Raw genomic sequence first — 18,282 nt, 5'->3', positions numbered from 1 at the left:
TGATATTGGATTTATATCCCACCCTATACTCTGAATATCAGAGACTCAGAGTGGTCACAATCTCCTTTACCTTCTTCCCCCACAACAGACACCCTGTGTGGTGGGTGGGGCTGCAAGAGCTCTTACAGCAGCTGCCCTTTCAAGAACAACTCCTATGAGAGCTATGACTGACCCAAGGCCATTCCAGCAGATGCAAGTGGAGGAGTGGGGAATCAAACCTGTTTCTCCCAGATAAGAGTCCGCACATTTAACCACTACACCAAACTGGTCCTCAGAAGGTCATGCATCAAGAAGGCACCTTGGTCAAGAAGAGCAGAAGTTGCTGCACTTAGTGGCTCCCAGGAAACTGCCTGTCGCCATTGGGTATGGTTCTCCATCCTTCATAAAGCAATCAATGGCCGCTCAAAGACTTCCCATTACAAAGAAGTACTAAGGTGATTTGGGTAAGGCAGTTCAAAAACAACTCCTATGAGAGCTATGACTGACCCAAGGCCATTCCAGCAGGTGCAAGTGGAGGAGGGGGAATCAAACCTGTTTCTCCCAGATAAGAGTCCATACACTTAACCACTACACCAAACTGGTTCTCAGAAGGTCATGCACCAAGAAGGCACCTTGGTCAAGAAGAGCAGAAGGTGGTGCACTTAGTGGCTCCCAGCAGGCTTCCTGTTGCCATTGGGTATGGTTCTCCATCCTTCATAAAGCTGAAACAATGGCCACTCAAAGACTTTCCATTACAAAGCAGTACTAAGGAGATTTGGGTAAGACAGAAGCTAGATCTCCTGGTTGGACTCTCAACACAGCTAAGCTTCAGAGGCACAGCAGAGGACTTCCTTGCAGCCTTCAACACAGATCTGAGCAAGTCTGAAGCCTTGCCTTTCATATTCCATCCATCCCAACAGGTTTCAGGTTCCCATTCTATGTCAGACTAAAAGAACGAACATTAATCATTCCTTTGTAAAGCAAAGAGGCTGAAAAAGATCTTTCTTTTCTTCTTAATATTAGCCGATATTATTGTAAATTAAATCTCTCCTACCTATCCAGAACAAATGTATACATACACTTTTGCTTCCCCCCCCCCCAATACATCTGTTTCTTTTTAAGTACCAAAGATTTTTAATTGATCAATGGACCCCATTAAGGTTATTTTAATCAGCCCTTGCTTTGCGCACTCAAGACATACACTACCTCTCTTCAACTGGAAGCCATCTCCTCTTCTTGCTTTATTTAGTTCATTTACTTACATTATAGTCCACCTTTGCCACTTGGATTCGAGGCAGATTGCACAGAGTGAGTCAATGTCATTGATGAATGGGACATTCAATAAACAAGGTAATAGGATTAGGGTTGCAGAACCAAACAGAAGTCTAAAAGCAGAGCTGAAGCAAGCGTGACACATTTAGTGAAGCAAAAGTCCATTGAAGAATCCGAGGGTGTGATCACATGAGAGATCCGGCCCAATCTAGCCACGCCTTACCGCCATATTTAATGTTCACAATCACACATGTACATCCAGTGGCGGACTGGGTCTAAAAATATTGGTTGCCAGGAGATAAAGAACTTCTATTAATCCATTTGGTGTAGTGGTTAAGTGTGCTGACTCTTATCTGGGAGAACTGGATTTGATTCCCCACTCCTCCGCTTGCAGCTGGTGGAATGGCCTTGGGTCAGCCGTAGCTATTGCAAGAGTTGTCCTTGAAAGGGCAGCTGGTGTGAGAGCCCTCTCAGTCTCACCCACCTCACAGGGTGTCTGTTGTGGCGGGAGAAGATATAGGAGATTGTAAGCTGCTCTGAGTCCCTGATTCTGAGAGTAGGGCGGGGTATAAATCTGCAGTCTTCTTCTTCTGCGGTCTTATATTGGAACTTCTATTATATTTTTAAGCTACTAAAAAGTCATTAACATTTTAAGGAAAGGAAAGGTCCCCTTTGCAAACACCAGTTGTTTTCGACTCTGGGGTGACGTTGCTTTCACAACGTTTTCACGGAGACTTTTTACGGAGTGGTTTGCCATTGCCTTCCCCAGTCTTTTACCCTTTCCCCCCAGCAAGCTTTACCGACATCAGAAGGATGGAAGGCTGAGTCAGCCTTGGGTTGGCTACCTGAATACAGCTTCCACCGAAATCAAACTCAGGTCATGAGCAAAGAGTTCAGACCACAGTACTGCTGCTTTACCAATCTATGCCATGGAACTGCTGATGTTTTAATCAGGTTGTCTAATGTTTAAGGGGGCCCACTTCATCAGAGGTCCACAGGGCCCACTTGCCATCGGACCAGCTGACACCCTGGCCAGTCCACCACTGTGCACATCTGCCCCCTGAGTCCCACCCATACGTACCTCATTTTAGGACTGGCTAGGGCTTGATTAAATCTCCAAAATGCAGGCAGGATGCATGTCCCAGCTGTCTGAAGGGGTGGGGCATGTGTCGCAAGTGCCCCACACATGCAGAAGCAATCAGAATGCTCCTCTTGAGCATGTGTGGCCCATGCTTCACTCGGTAGCAGGGCAGGGGTTATGTGATTGTGGGTTGCATCAAAGAGAACCACCTTTTTTCAAAGCTGGGATACTGCTTCACCGGATTCCCAATACATTCCCGCCCCTAGTTTATAGGGTAATAAAGTAATATAGAACCGCAGTCCTAAATAATTTCCCAAGTAACTTTGTGAATCATTTAGTACAATGGAGTTCTATTGTTTGTATTGAAAGGACCTCTTCAATAATTAAGACCCCATGAATTCTTAATAGAAACATCAGCAGCTATCTCTGAAAACCCGTAGAGAAAACATCGGCTGTTACCCAAACAAAGGCATGAAGACCCAATGTTTTCATCAGTAACAGCTCACAATGGAACACCTCGTATGAGCCCCTAAGGGAAAACATCTAGCATCAGATCATACAGAATCAACAAAAGTCCTCTTTACCCCACCAGAGGTGTTGAACTAATTTGTTATGAGGGCCAGATCTGACATAAATGAGACCTTGTTGGGGGTGAGCCGTGTTGCGCTAGGCCATGTGTGAACCTATTTAAGATTTAGTGGCAAAGATATAAACTTTATAAATCACACAGTTAGATTAAAAAAAAAGCTTTAAATGAAACATACTTAAAAGATTAGCACTCAATCTTAAAGGTGTTTTCTTTGTATTTCTCCCATGGGATCCTGGGAACTAGATAAAGGAAGCTCTGACTCTTTCCTTCCTTCCTCAGGAGACCAGAATGGAGAGGACCCTCAGTCAATAGAAGGAAAAGAGGCTTGGCTCAGTACAGGGCTTTTTTTGTAGAAAAAGACTAGCAGGAACTCATTTGTATACTAGGCCACAACCCCTGATTGTTTCACACAGGGCTTTTTGTAGGAAAAGCCCAGCAGGGATCCATTTGCATATTAGACCACACCCCCTGATACCAAGCCAGCTGGAATTGCATTCCTGTGCATTCCTGCTCAAAAAAAGCCCTGGTTCAATAGCTCTGCTGTGTGATTGAGCCTGGAGAGCCCCAGGCGAGCAAGGCCTGCTTTGGGTGGCTAGAGATCAAGCTGGCCCAAGCAGGCCTCACTCGCCCAAGGCTTTCATGGGCAGCCCCCACCTTCTCAAAAGGCCAGCAAGCCATCCGCTGTCCAAAATCACATAAGAAGTGGAGAAAGGGTGGCACGGGCTTCTCCAGGGGTTAATGAGAGCTGCTGGAGGTTGTCAGACAGTGGAACTTCAAATCAACCAGACCTTGAGTTGATACAAAGTTTAGGCTTTATTCGAGAGTCCATAGCATCTGAACGAAGGTAGATTGGAACTGATACAGTGTTGCATACTAGAGCATGTCTTAAGGAATTCTACATCAAAGGTTACTATGCAAAAACCCACATTTCTAAACATTACTAGTTTGAGGTGCAAGGTTTCACACGGTCATTCCTTCTTTTCTCATTGTTATTGCCGCTTCACAGGGATGGCTGAACTGCCATCCCTGGAGGCGCTTATCTCCAAAGGAAGGTGGCTTTTGTTAGTTTCAGGGAAAGGAATGTTCACACTAACTGTTAGTAACATTCTGGGCCTCTACTTTGATATGCAAGGCTGTTCCCAGGGTTAGTAGCATGGGTTAGAAGATGGAGTCAGTAAGTCTAAGCATTTAATCAGTTATATTCCATTGTCTGACAGAGGTGTGGCAAAGCTCCTGATGGCTGGATGGCTGCCCGCTCTCCTAATCCAGGGATTGTTATGCCTCTGCACCTACTATTCAATGGACAGGGTAGGTGGTGGGAAAGAGGGGGAACCCTCAGAAAGGTTCAGGAGCTGCGATCCTATGAGCTCCTGCTGAATCTGAGGCCTGAATCTGAGAGAGAGAGAGTTGGTTGCAATATACAATTCCTTTAAAAGAGCAATTTGGCCACAGTGATCCATGCTCTGATAACATCCATCTCCGATTACTATAATGCATTCTCCATGAGACTTCCTATTTAGAAACTACAATTGTCCATAATGTGGTGGCCGTGTTATAGTTGTGGGCTGGATACAGAGATTGTATCGTTACACATTGGAAAGGGAGATGAACCAGCTCTCAAATCTTTGTTCATGATGAATTTTGCGTGGTTCATGGTTTGCAAACTTCAGTTCCTGAATTGCTTCTGTGACTCAGCTGTTTAAATGGACTTTCTGGAATTCAGCACCAAGCCTTTTAAAACACACAGCTGAGCAGCAATCTGCAACAAATGACACAGAGTTATTTAAACCCACTATTTGCTCCTGGCGAAAAGTGGTGGGGAGCAGAAAGCAGGGGTCACGAACCCATACTTACTGGTTCAGTTTGCGAACCAGCGTCCAGGTTTCTATAGGTTCATGGTTTGGTTCATGGTTCGGCCATGAACCATAAATTGAACTGCAGAAATGTGTGGCCATCTCTTATGGAAAGATCTGCACTGGTTGTCCATTTCCAATTCAAAGTGCTGATTCTTTCCCATATGACCCTAAACAGCTTGGGCTATGGGTACTCAAAAGACTGTCCCCTGAAATACTGTCCAGCCCTCCAGTTAAGAGCCATTTGTCAGGCCCACCTAACAAATGAATCTGTAGAGGTGAGGTAGGTGGTGACCACAAGCAGGGATTTTTTGCTGTGATACCTCACCTTTAGAAACCCCCCCCCTCCCCTGGCTTTCCTGGTACCTACTTTCCTTAAGATGCCTGACTACGTTTCCCTATTGGTGAAAAGTACCACCAAGTTACAGTGGATTTATTGCATCCGCATAGGGTTTTCAAGGGAAGAGACATTCAGATGGTACTCTCCGCCCATTCTAATGCATAAATTAGACAGCAATATTGACATCTTATATAAAAACAGTGTGGTGAAAGAGCCAATTATATCCATTGTTGGTGAAATTGTAAGCTTATTCATGATTTCTGGACACAAGTCATAAAATATATTAAACGTGTAATAAATGCTGAAATTCCAATTCAGCCCTCAGTTGTACTGCTTAATGGTCTTACTTGTTTAAAGGCAGGCAATCCTACAAAAGCATTAATTTCAACTCTACTTTCCTCAGCCCGAACTACTATTGCAGCTAAGTGGTTGGATGTTCACCCTCCCACTATCTCACAATGGCTGGATAGATGCTGGGGTCGCTTCATTTTAAATGAGATAACTTACGGTTCGCTAGAGATGGAGCCTAAGTCTTATGAATCCCAATTTGTTGCTGACTGGTTCCCCTTCTAAACATTTATGGTGGAAAATGACATACTCCCAATTAACCCTTTGTATAGCAAGATGGTGTATTTTTTTTAGTAAGAAGAGAGATGAAAAGTCTGAATGGTTATTGTAATTTTTATGATGCTTTGTCTGGGTTGTTATCTTTAATTGTAATAATAATAATAATAATAATACTTTTTATTTATATCCCGCCCTCCCCGCCAGGGCAGGCTCAGGGCGGCTCACAACATAAAAATACAATATACATCAACAGTTACACTTATAAAATCATCATTAAAACAATTTACAAGTTATATTAAAATTAACATTATGGTGCTATAAACATTAAATCTTCAGTAAGGTCCAGTAGCTAAAAACATATCCAGCGGCACTTTCTTAGCTTGTCATTAGTTGAAGGCTATTTTGAAGAGGTAGGTCTTACAGGCCCTGCGGAATTGATCTAAGCATCGTAGGGCCCGCACCTCTTCTGGGAGTTGATTCCATAGTAGTGGAGCTGCAATGGAGAAGGCCCGATCCCGGGTTGTCTTCAATCTGGCCTCCCTTGGCCCAGGGATATTCAGCTGGTTCTAATTGTAGATTTATGCCTTAAGTTTATATGCAATATCTGATTTTTAATTCTTTTTGTTCATTTTGGCCTCTTGTTTTGCTCCTATTTTTATACCTTACTGTCAAATGCTCTCATCATTATATATTGTAATTTTTGATGTTTTTAAATAAAGCTTTTGTCTCTCCCCACATGTTCCCCAGAGAGTACTGAGATCAGGAACACAAAATCTCCTAGTTATCCCCGGGCCAAAGGAAGCCCGCTTAAAATCGACAAGGGACTGGGCCTTTTCTATTATGGCCCCCTCCTGGTGGAACCAGCTGCCGGAAGAGATTCCGCAGGGCCTGTAAGAGAACCCTCTTCCGGCTGGCCTATGACTAGCTGGTACAAGAAACTGAGCGTAGCTATACTGGATGTCTGCTGCCCCAATGTTTTAAATGTTTTAAATGGTTCAATGTTTTAAATGGTTTAATGCTTAAATTTAAATGTTTTATGCTTAACTCCTATTTATGTTAGATTCCTGTGTTGTAAGCCGCCCTGAGCCACTTGTTGGGAAGGGCGGGATAGAAGTCATAAAATAAAATAAAATAAAATAAATATTTTTTTAAAAAAAGAAGTGGGTTGCCATTGCCTGACTCTACATAGCAACACTAGATTCCTTTGGCAGTCTCCCATCCAAAAGTTATCCAGGGCCAACCATGCTTGGCTTCAAGACCTAATGAAATCAGGCTTAAAAAAAAAGGTAAAAGTAGTCCCAAGTGCAAGCACCAGTCGCTTCTGACTCTGGGGTGATGTTGCTTTCACGTTTTCATGGCAGACTTTTTACGTGGTGGTTTGCCATTGCCTTCCCCAGTCATCTACACTTCCCCCCAGCAAGCTCATTTTACCGACCTCGGAAGGATGGAAGGCTGAGTCAACCTGAAGCCAGCTACCTGAACCCAGCTTCCTCCAGGATCGAACTCAGGTCACGAGCAGAGCTTAGGACTGCAGTACTGCAGCTTTACCACTCTGCGCCACGGGGCTCTTGAAATCAGGCTAGCGTGGGCTATTCAAGCCAGAGGATATTTCTCTGTGCCGAGGATTTTAACGAAGGCATTCTTACCTGTTTTATTGTTTGTTCCTAGTCTGATGGCTTTTTTTATTGATATAATTTTAAGATTGCTCTATTTCTTTTAGGCGATTGCATATTCTACACCCTCTGGCTTTGTTAATTATTGGCTGTTGTTTATTGACTTGGCCTTAATTTGTTCTATTGACTTTAATTGCTGTATTGATTTGTTTTTATTGATATGGTTTATTTTTTATTGACTCTGTTTTAGTGTCTTGTTTGGGTGGGTTTTATTGTTTTCATTGTAAACTGTCTTGAACAGGGGCTTTTCCACATGTATTACTTCATCGCTTGTGGGGCTGTCTTGTGTCCCACCCCCTTTCCACATGAGTTTTGCTCCCTCTAGTGGCCACTTTGATATTTCATTGCTGCATCACTGGCTGATTCCTGAGCACTTTAATAAGTGCAGGGGAATAAGCTAGAGCAGTGATGGCCAAACTTGCTTAATGTAAGAACCACATAGAATAAACATCAGATGTTTGAGAGCCACAAGACTTGAATGTCAGATGCTTGAGAGAACCATGAGGGAGGAAGGACAGGAGGAAGGGAGATTAATGGGTGAAGGGAGAGAGAGGTAGAAAGATAGCAACTTTTACTTTGAATGCATCCTCCAAGCCACTGGTTGGCTCAGCGGGAGCTTCGAGAGCCACATAATATGTGTGAAAGAGCCACACACCTGAGCTAGAGATACAGTGATGAAATATCCAGGGGACCACTAGAGGGCATAAAATGTGTGGGAAAGGGAGGTAACAGTGCAATACATGCACATAATCAATGAAAAAAAAGATGTGTTGAAAAGCTCCAGTTGCAAGAAGCGAAAGCCAGCCTTCACAAAACAAATGGACAAAAATCTGTGGTGTTCTACCTAAGACTCAGATAGTAAAAAGCAATAATTGCTTAAGAAATATTTCACCCTCAGTTTCCAGAGACAGAATAATGAAAACACTAACCAAATCTAAGCTAAAGTCTCACCTGTATTCATGGTTTTGGCAGTCGGCTCCTTGATAATGGATATTTTCCTGAGATACTGAAGCAGAATCATTTGTGTATTTCAGATAAAGGTTTTTTTTTTCTTTCAGTCTGAAGCTGAATTATTAATAATTGGTTTATCACTATATTCTTTGATGTTACTGCCTGATATGGATTTCTTTGTATTTATTTTTTTTATACTGAGGTATATCAGAGTTATCATCCTCAACACAGACAAGGAATGCATCTGAACTTTTGCGAAGGAGTACTGGCAAAGGAAGAAGTGACAGAAAGCAGCGAGAGATCTGTGATTTGGAAGAGACTAGAAACTATCCTCCTGCCATCCAAATGGTTCATCCATCCAGCAACCTACAATGTTGCTTGTGAGCTCATTGTTCTATATTTCAGACATGGATGCAACTTTCACAAAGTTCTACATGGGCTTGATCCTTCCTTTCTCTCCCCATCAGCCCTTCCCATCTCAGCTTCTTAATCAGAATGCGACAAAAGCCCTCTCTAGATAATAACTATGCATACAGCATTATGGAGATTGTTACTAAAGCCTCCAGTGTCATGCCCCTGCTAGTCTATCACTGTCTGGTCCTGACCTTGGCCCTGTCAAAAGAAGAAGAAGAAGAAGATGATGATATTGGATTTATATTCTGCCCTATACTCTGAATCTCAGAGTCTCAGAGCGGTAACAATCTACTTTACCTCCCCCCCCCCACAACAAACAACCTGTGAGGTAGTTGGGGCTGAGAGAGCTTTTACAGCAGCTGCCCTTTCAAGGACAACCCCTGCCAGAGCTATGGCTGCCCCAAGGCCATTCCAGCAGCTGCAAGATAAGAGTCCGCGTGTCAAGCAAACGGATTCAATGACGAGTCGAAGTTGCTACAAAGACTAGGTTTATTGATAGACCGTTACTTTGGCTCAAGCCTTGGCTTGAGAAGAATGAGCCCAATATATTTATACATAGGTTTTAAGGTACACTTCAAAGGGATTCCTATGGGGAGGGGAAGCATTCACACACAAGTATCAAAATTACATACATTCCCAGGGCATTATCAGGCATTCGGCCTTGTATCACCCAGATGGCGCTTCCTCCCGCAAGAGGATCCTTGGGAAGGATAATAAACTAGCAGCATTTGGTTTTAGTGTGATCTTACCCAGGCCTGCTTGTGGCAGGCCAGGAACCCATCAGTTATTGATCAGAATTAGTTGTGCTTGACACCATGCACTTAACCACAACACCAAACGGGCTCTCAAGTCATCATGGATCTTCAGACAAAGATTCTCTTTGGCTTCCACTTATCCCACCTAGACCTAACCATAACAGTCGCTTGACTTGCCTGCTCCATGGGCTGCCAGAATAACCAGAGCCCCCCACATGTTGTCATTTCTCCTGGGGGCCTTGCTTGAAGCTCCATATGCTGCTAATCGCCAGTTGACAGAAGCCAATGCCCGCCTCAATTTGATCCTGCCTTGGCTGCCCAAGCTGACAACAATTGGGGCTTTGACTCACCCACATGAGGGAGGGAGGGAATGCGGGAGGGAGGAAGCCAGGAGGCAGGGAGGGGCATGGTCGGCATGCAAAGTTGAGCTTAGACTTAGAACAGGATGGGAGAAGCTAAGGAGCAGCCCTGAACAGCCAAGGGAAGGAGTAAGACAGGAAGACAAACAGTAGAGAGAAGAGGATTGGAAACAGGCTAGAAAATGTGGGGCCAGGGAACCCCATACTAGGGAAGGCACCACACCTGCCTGGGGAGGAAAGAATGATGGAGCTCCAGAGGCAGCCGAGAAAGAGGGAGCCAGTCCAGGAAAGGAAGCAGGCCCACAGCTTGTGGAGGGGCAATGAGGGAAGCACCCCCTATCAAATTTGCAGTGCCCCCAACAGCCAGGTGCCACACTGGCCACGAGCACCCACTCCTTAGCCTCCGCTAGACACAGCTGCTCAGGGCCTTCCAGGTGGACCCCTTGTCCAGGCTGTGCTGCGGCAGCTTCCCCACCACACAGCTTGTGCAGGCCGAGCCACCACCGTTTCTTCCTCGCTCCACAGCTGTGGAATCTTCATGTTGGGGAATACTTGGAGATTTGGGGATGGAGCTTGGAGTGGAAGGGGTTTCTGAAGGGACCTCACTGGGGCACAATGCCATAGAACGCATCCTCTAAAGCAGTAATTTCCTCCAGGGGAACATATTGCCATAGTCTGGAGATGACCTGTAATTCCAGGAGATCCCAGGTCCCACCTGAAGGTTAGCAACCCCAGGGCTACTTTTTTGTTGCAGGAACTCCTTTGCATATTAGGCCACACACCCCTGATGTAGTCAATCCTCCAAGAGCTTACTGGTCTCTTAGTACAGGGCCTACTGTAAGTTCCAGGTGCCATTTCTATCCTCCTGTTTCCCGTCTCAAGGATCAGGTCACCAAGTCTTCTAGTTCCCTATACCGGAATTCTACCCATCATCAGGGCTCCTGAACAGGGCCAGCCATAGGCTGTCTGGAATCCTAGGCGTGGCTAACTTCTGGCTCCCCCCCCCCTACATCAGCGAGTCATCATGGGGAGCATACAATTCAGTGCCCCCAGAAGGCTGGCGCCCTAGGCGATCGCCTAGTTTGCCTAGTGGTAGGGCCAGCCGTGCTCCTGAATGAGAAAGCAAGACTGACTTTGCCTACAGAGATGGATAAAGTTATGTGTTTGTTGTTAATAAAGCCAGTTGTGTTTAAGAAGGTTGCCTGTCAAAGCAATCATTAAGTGGAAGTCATGCTACTGGAACCACAACTGCAACAGATACTTTCAAATATTTGTATTCAGCCATTGATAAGTGGTCAGTTGGATAAACAATTGACTCGACATGTCACATTTCACTTGCTGTTCTTTCAAAAAGCATTAATCTCTGCCATTCTCAGCGGGTTTTTTTCCCCCCAACCTATCAGCTTAAGTATTGCTTCCAAAGAATGGAGCGCGTGAAGTCTCCGAAGGGGCATAATGGCCAGATCAATTCATGGCTAGAGTTTTTGATGTTCTTGCCAGTAGAATCAATATTGAAATCACTTGGAAAGTGACAGTTCACAAATCCTGTTGGCAAGGCATCGGCTGTGATTAGTTTGGGATTTTATAATAGCTGATTTTTGTGAATGAAATTTAGAGCCTATTCTGGACTGCAGCTGAAGTTGTGAATTTTTAGTCTGTGCTGGAGTCTTTATTTATTTATTTCATTAGATTTTTTTTAACACCCCTCCACATGCACACGTGTCCGTTTTGATATTTATGACGAATTATAATCTAGTACAAAACACAATATTGGCTCATATTCTCTCTCTCTCGATCTCTCTCTGACCGATTTTGCACTATGCTTGTTCCGGGGTGGATAGCCCTTTTGCTACCGGGGCTTCTCTCTGTTTTTGCACAAGATGCCCCAGAGCTGTGAGTTGGCATGCCGCTATTTCACAGCAAGCAAGATCTTCTGACAAGCAGTTTCCATGCTGCAGAATAGCAGCGCACCAACTTGCAGCTCAGGGGCAACTTGTGCAAAAACTGAGAGAAGCCCCAGCAGCAAAAAGGCTCTCCACCCCGGAACAAGCATAGTGTGAAATCAGACTCTGTCTCTGTGTGTGTGTGCATGCGTGGACAGCAAAGTTAAGTTTATGACCCAGGATTCACTGAACTGCAAGCATGTAACAGGAAGTCATGTGACAGGAAGAGGGAAAGCCAGAATTATGACTTCTCCGGTGTCAAGGCTAGGCCCTTGGTAGGGTTGCCAAGTCCAATTCAAGAAATATCTAAGGACTTTGGGGGTGGAGCCAGGAGGCTCTGGGGGTGGAGCCAGGAGGCATAAGGGGTGGAGCCAAGATCAAGGCTGTGACAAGCATCATTGAACTCCAAAGGGAGTTCTGGCCATCACATTTAAAGGGACGGCACACCTTTTCAATTCCTTCCTTCCATAGGAAATAATGAAGGATAGGGGCACCTTCTTTTGGGGCTCATAGAATTGGACCCCCTGGTCCAATCTTTTTGAAACTTGGGGGGTATTTTGGGGAGAGGCACTAGATGCTATACTGAAAATTTGGTGCCTCTACCTCAAAACACAGCCCCCCAGAGCCTCAGATACCCACGGATCAATTCTCCATGATTTTCTATGGGAATAAATCTCCATAGAAAATAATAGAGTTCCCAGAAGACATTCCCCTTCCCTCCGCCCTCTTTCTGACGACCCTGAAGCGGGGGGAGGGTCTCCAAACCGGGGTATCCCCTGCCCCCACCTGGGGATTGGCAACCCTAGCCCTTGGATAGCAGTCTAAGAGAGCCAGACAGGAAACATACGCTGAGCACTAAGAGGTGCTCTGTAGCAAGGGACAAACCAACATTCAGGTACACGGAAGAATCCTTGCCATGACTAAAATACCTCATCTTGCCCTCTTGTTGCTCCTCTCAGTGTGTAAGCAAAGAGTGGCAGGAGACGTAGCCACCTTGCTCTCTATACATGTGCATTAGCAGTAGGTCCTGCCAAACAGAACCTAAAATGGCAGCTGTACAAGGGTTTCATTATCACGCAGTCAAACAAAATCCATGACCTGCAGGCTGAAGACAAACTAGTCTACGGTACTACCGGGTTCATACATTACCTGTGTCTGCCCTCCTATTCATATGATAGAAGAACAAGTGTACCCTCTCAACTCTGTTGCATATCATGTCATGTATGAAGTGAATGTCCTCACGAATGCCTTATCCATGCCACTTGTGGCTATTGTTGTTTTGCTGTTTGTCCAAAGGTGAAGAACTGTGTAATTTACATGCTTGTCAGAGCTTTTTTTTTGTAGCAGGAACTCCTTTGCATATTAGGCCACACACCCCTGATGTAGCCAATTCTCCAAGAGAAGAAGAAGAATTGCAGATTTATACCCCATCATTCTCTTTGAATCAGAGACTTAGAACGGCTTACAATCTCCTTTATCTTCTCCCCCCACAACAAAAACCCTGTGAGGTGGGTGGAGCTGAGAGAGCTCGTGTGGAAGCTGCCCTTTCAAGGACAACTCCTGCAAGAGCTATAGCTGACCCAAGGCCATTCCAGCAGGTGCAAGTGGAGGAGTGGGGAATCAAACCCAGATAAGAGTCCATGTGTTAAGGCAGAGGAAATTATGTCTCATTTTGTTATAGAATAGCTGGTTATACATAACAGGAAAATGTAGCTAAACCGCAGGGTCAATAGTTCATGCACAGGAAACACTGCTTTGCCATAAAAGGGTAGGGACGAAACTTAGTCTATGCTGAAATGGAGAAACGAAGCCTAACTGGGGAAATGAAAGTTAGTGTGTAGAAGAGGAAAGCGAAACTTTAGGTTTAACGGTTGTGCAAGCACCACACGTATCTTAAGGAAATGGGGAGGAGGGAAAAAACACGGGGTGTGATGGATTAAACAGGATAGGGCAGTGAGATTGTGAGCCTGCTGGCTAATTGGTCAGCAGAGCCAGGCTAGGCGTGTCAGGAAGGGGCTTAAACCAAGCTGTACTGCGACACAGACTTCAGAGATTTGCGTAAGGCTACTTGCCTAATCTTTCCATGATTTGCAAACCGTGAAATAAACGCTTGCTTCTTTGAGCCACACATCCAGAACTCCTTTCTTTTAAATAGATTGGCCTTCTGGTGGTAACAAACGCACTTAACCACTACACCAAATCGGCTTACAGAACTCTTCTTACAGGGTCTACCATAAGCTTTTCTTACAGGGTCTTCTTACAGGACCTACTGTAAGCTCCATGAGGATTGGCTACATGGGAGGTGTAGCCTAATATGTAAAGGAGCTCCTGCTACAAAAAAGAAAAAGAAGAAAGCCCTGCTTGTGGTCATTCTTCAGGATGGAGCATCATTTCATACATGAAATGGGGCATGGCATCAGCTTGACAAGATGGTAGAAGCAGAATTCCTGGTCTCCACTCCCTGATCTGCAGTAATTGCCTTAACAAGATGATCTCTTACCATCTATACATTTTGGGAATGAAAAAACCTTCGGAGGCAATTTCAACCGAAATCTTTAAAAGATCAATCCGTGAAAACCTTTTTCAAAATGAACGGGACAACTAAATCTTTACCTCATAGAGGAGCCCTGTCACAGGAGAAGATGGCTGCTGAGAAAGATGCCATGACAGAAATCCACAATCTTTCTGCAAAATGTGGTATTCATCCAAATGGTTCAATCTCTAAAAAATGAAATACTTGACCACTTTGATTCCAGGCTGAAACCATTAGGAGACCAACTGGACGCAATACAACTTATACTGAAAAAATGTCTCCATCACAGCTAATGAGGCTATGCAATTAGGCTTGGCTGCACGGAATAATATCAAATATTTACAACAAAGGGAAACACGGGCAACAGAAAAGATCATCGCCCTGGAAACAAAGCTTAAGCAACGATCTCTTAAATTTCGTGGAATTGATGAGGGAGAGGAAGGTCCCCAAAGTATGCCTCTTCATGGGAACAAGAGGACAACCCCAGGTAACATATGAAGCAGGACTCTCAGGGACTCGCTTGTCCACCACAAGGGCAAGAGCTTTCTCAGTGACTGCTCCTGCCCTTTGGAATGCCCTCCCTGAAGAGGTCAGGGCTCTGCGGGACTTGCCACAATTCTGCAGGGCCTGTAAGACATACCTGTTTAGACAGGCTTTTAATGTCTAACCGGAGGCATTTTAACATCTGACAGCGGTGCTTATTATCCATCATCCCACAGCAAATAACTTTTCTTCCGAACCAGACAAATAAAGCACTTAAAACATCAAGAATTTTAACGACTAGCGCTATTGACGCCATCTTGGAACCACAAATTGTATCTTAATTTGTATTGTTATATATTTTTAAATAATGCTTTATTGTAATGATTTTGTAATAATTTTATTGTAATAATTCAACATTGTAGTTTTACTGTTTTACTTGTAAAACAGTTTACTTGCTGTTAGCCGCCCTGATCCCAACTGGGGAGGGCGGGGTGCAAATGGAAATAATAATAAATAATAAAATAATAGAAAATCATTGGAATTTTATCACAACGTGATTAAATCCTGCTGGTTTCTTTGGTGTTTTTAGCATTGCAGAGTTCTAAATACCTTCATGGGGAAATGCATTCTATTTTGTCTTGATTTACACTGGTAAGACTCAATCTAGATCAGTAAAGAAAAACAAGCCATACTAATGAGATTATTCATTCCCTGTTTACCGTATATCTTAAAGCATCTCGCAAGCAGTAAAACATTATACCATCAAAACGTGATAAATACAGAATAAAACTCACACAAAGACCAATTAAACCCCAAATCAACACATGGGCCCTTCTGCTTTGATTACTTCTCCCTCTTTGATGAGATAGCCATAACAACAGCGGCTGATTTATCTCATTGTGAGACCTCACTTCCACCGCCAGATTTATTTCATCTCCATTAAGCCATGAGTCACCAATGCATCACTTAAATTAGGCCTGCTAGTCTGGAGAAACAAAGCTTAAAATGTTAACAATGAATGTTGAAATATGTCTGTGAAAATGGAAAACGAGCTAGATGTTCTTCTTTCACTTTGGGCTTTCTGCACTAGGATGTACAGGTTTCATTTAAAAAGAGGGGTTTTTTTCTGAAAACCCAGGGGTGTCAAACTCCAGTTTGGTGTAGTGGTTAAGCCTGCGGACTCTTATCTGGGAGAACTGGGTTTGATTCCCCACTCCTCCACTTGTAGATATTGGAATGGCCTTGGGTTAGCCATAGCTATAGCAGGAGTTGTCCTTGAAAGGGCAGCTGCTGTGAGAGCCCTCTCAGCCCCACCCTCACAGAGTGTCTGTTCTTCTTCTTCATCATCATCATCTTCTTTCATTATGAGGGCCAGATCTGACATGAGTGAGACCTTGTCAGGTCTGACTATGTGTGTCATAAAATGTAATGCCAAGTCAGGGAGATATAAACTTTATAAAGGACACAAGCACAATTAAAGTTTTTTTTTTTTTTTAAACACCTTTAAAACATGCTTAAAACGTTAGCACCAGGCCTTTTTTTGAACAGGAACACACAGGAATGCACAGGAACGCAGTATCGGCTCGTTTGGTGTCAGGGGGTGTGGTCTAATATGTAAATGAATTCCTGCTGGGCTTTTCCCACAAAAAGTCCTATGTGAAACAATGGTGACATCAGGGGGTGTGGTCTAATATGCAAATAAGTTTCTGCTGGGCTTTTTTTTACCATAAAAGCCCTGGTTAGCACTCATTGTGATACAGGAAACTGGGCAAAGGAAGCTCTGTCTTTTTTCCTTCCTTCCCCCAGGGGAGTGGGAGGGGAAGGAGCCTCAGCCAATAGAAGGAAGAGAGGCTTGACTCAGTAGCTCTGGTGCGTGATTGAGAGAGCCAGGCAAAGCAAACTATTTCTCCCCTCTTCTTCCCCGAGGAAGGAACCTCAGTCAATGAAAAAAATAGAGGCTTTGCTCTGTAGCTCTTGTGCGATTGAGCGAGCCTGATAAAGCAAGCAGTGATGTAAAGGAAGCAAGAGAGAGGGAGAAGGAAGCAGACAGTCAGTTCTTCAGGGGCCTGATAGGAATTCTCTGGGGGCCTGATTTGGCCCCTGGGCTGCATGTTAGACACCTCTGCTGTATCATATTAAAGGTGTCAATTATATGGATTACATGATGGTCCCTTCCAGCTCTGTGGTTCTATGATTCTGGAGATCAGTTAATTCCAGGAAAACTTCATGCCTCACCTTGAGTCTGGAATCTTGATGTACACACGAACACACAAAGCTGCCTTATACTGAATCAGACTTTTGCTCCATCAAGGTCAGTATTGACTATTCAGACTGGTATTCTCCAGGGTCTCAGGCAGAGGTCTTTCACATCACCTGTTCTGGAGATGGAACCTGGGACCTTCAGTATGCCAAGCAGATGCTCCAATTCTGAGCCACAGCCTCTCCCCAGTGGATGTATCCCATTGGAAAGTGCATTTAACAAACCACACCTAAATTACTTTACTGTGATGTTCTCACAGTGTGATGTTCAAGTGATCAGTACAGGCTGACCCAGACAATACCGATGAACTTTTCTTGGTATCACATCTCACAGAACTTACAAATTGATTTTATTTATTTATTTTTATTAAAATGATAACAGAAATCATTGAAGAAATACAAAAAATCCATCAATAAGAAAAGAGCTAATAGTGTTATTCTGTTGTGCCGCCAAACTTCTTTTAGCACGTTCTTGGAAGTCTGATCACATACCTAAAGCTTCTGAATGGCTTAAAAAATTGTGTGATCTTTGTGTAATGGATAAAACAGCTTCAAACATTCATGAGTCAGAAACTGGGATGTTTACCACTACTTTTGAGGCATTATGGTTCCCTTTTAAAAATTACCTTTCTAATCAAGAACCTATTCCATCGTTGTCGAATACAGTCAAAGCTATACGTCTTATTCGAATATTCATGTCTGTAGACCAAACAGTTTCATTATCAAAGCATGTAGTCTTTTGAAATGTATGTTAAGACTTTTTTTTTCTTAATGCAATATAATTTAGTATGTTGCCTCTTTGATACCTATGTGATATCTGATTGTTCATGTATTTACTTCTTGCAATTGTTGTATTTGGTCTAGTTTTTCTATTTTTTTTTTTTTAATGATGACAGATATTTGAAACAAGGATGTGAGAAATCTGTCCTGAGTAAATTCCAGACCAAAATTCTTTGGTTTCTCTCCTCAATTTCTCAGATTTTTCCCTTGAAGAAAAAGCCATTTTTTAAAAAGACAGTTTAAGAACATAAGAACATAAGAGAAGCCATGTTAGATCAGGCCAATGGCCCATCCAGTCCAACATTCTGTGTCACACAGCGGCCAAATATATATATATATATATATATATATATATATATATATATATATATATATATATATATATATATACACACACACACACACTGTGGCTAATAGCCACTGATGGACCTCTGCTCCATATTTTTATCTA

This window comes from Heteronotia binoei, chromosome 3 (assembly GCF_032191835.1).
Source record: "Heteronotia binoei isolate CCM8104 ecotype False Entrance Well chromosome 3, APGP_CSIRO_Hbin_v1, whole genome shotgun sequence".
Classification (NCBI taxonomy): domain Eukaryota; kingdom Metazoa; phylum Chordata; class Lepidosauria; order Squamata; family Gekkonidae; genus Heteronotia; species Heteronotia binoei.
Note: the sequence above shows the minus strand (reverse complement) of the source record.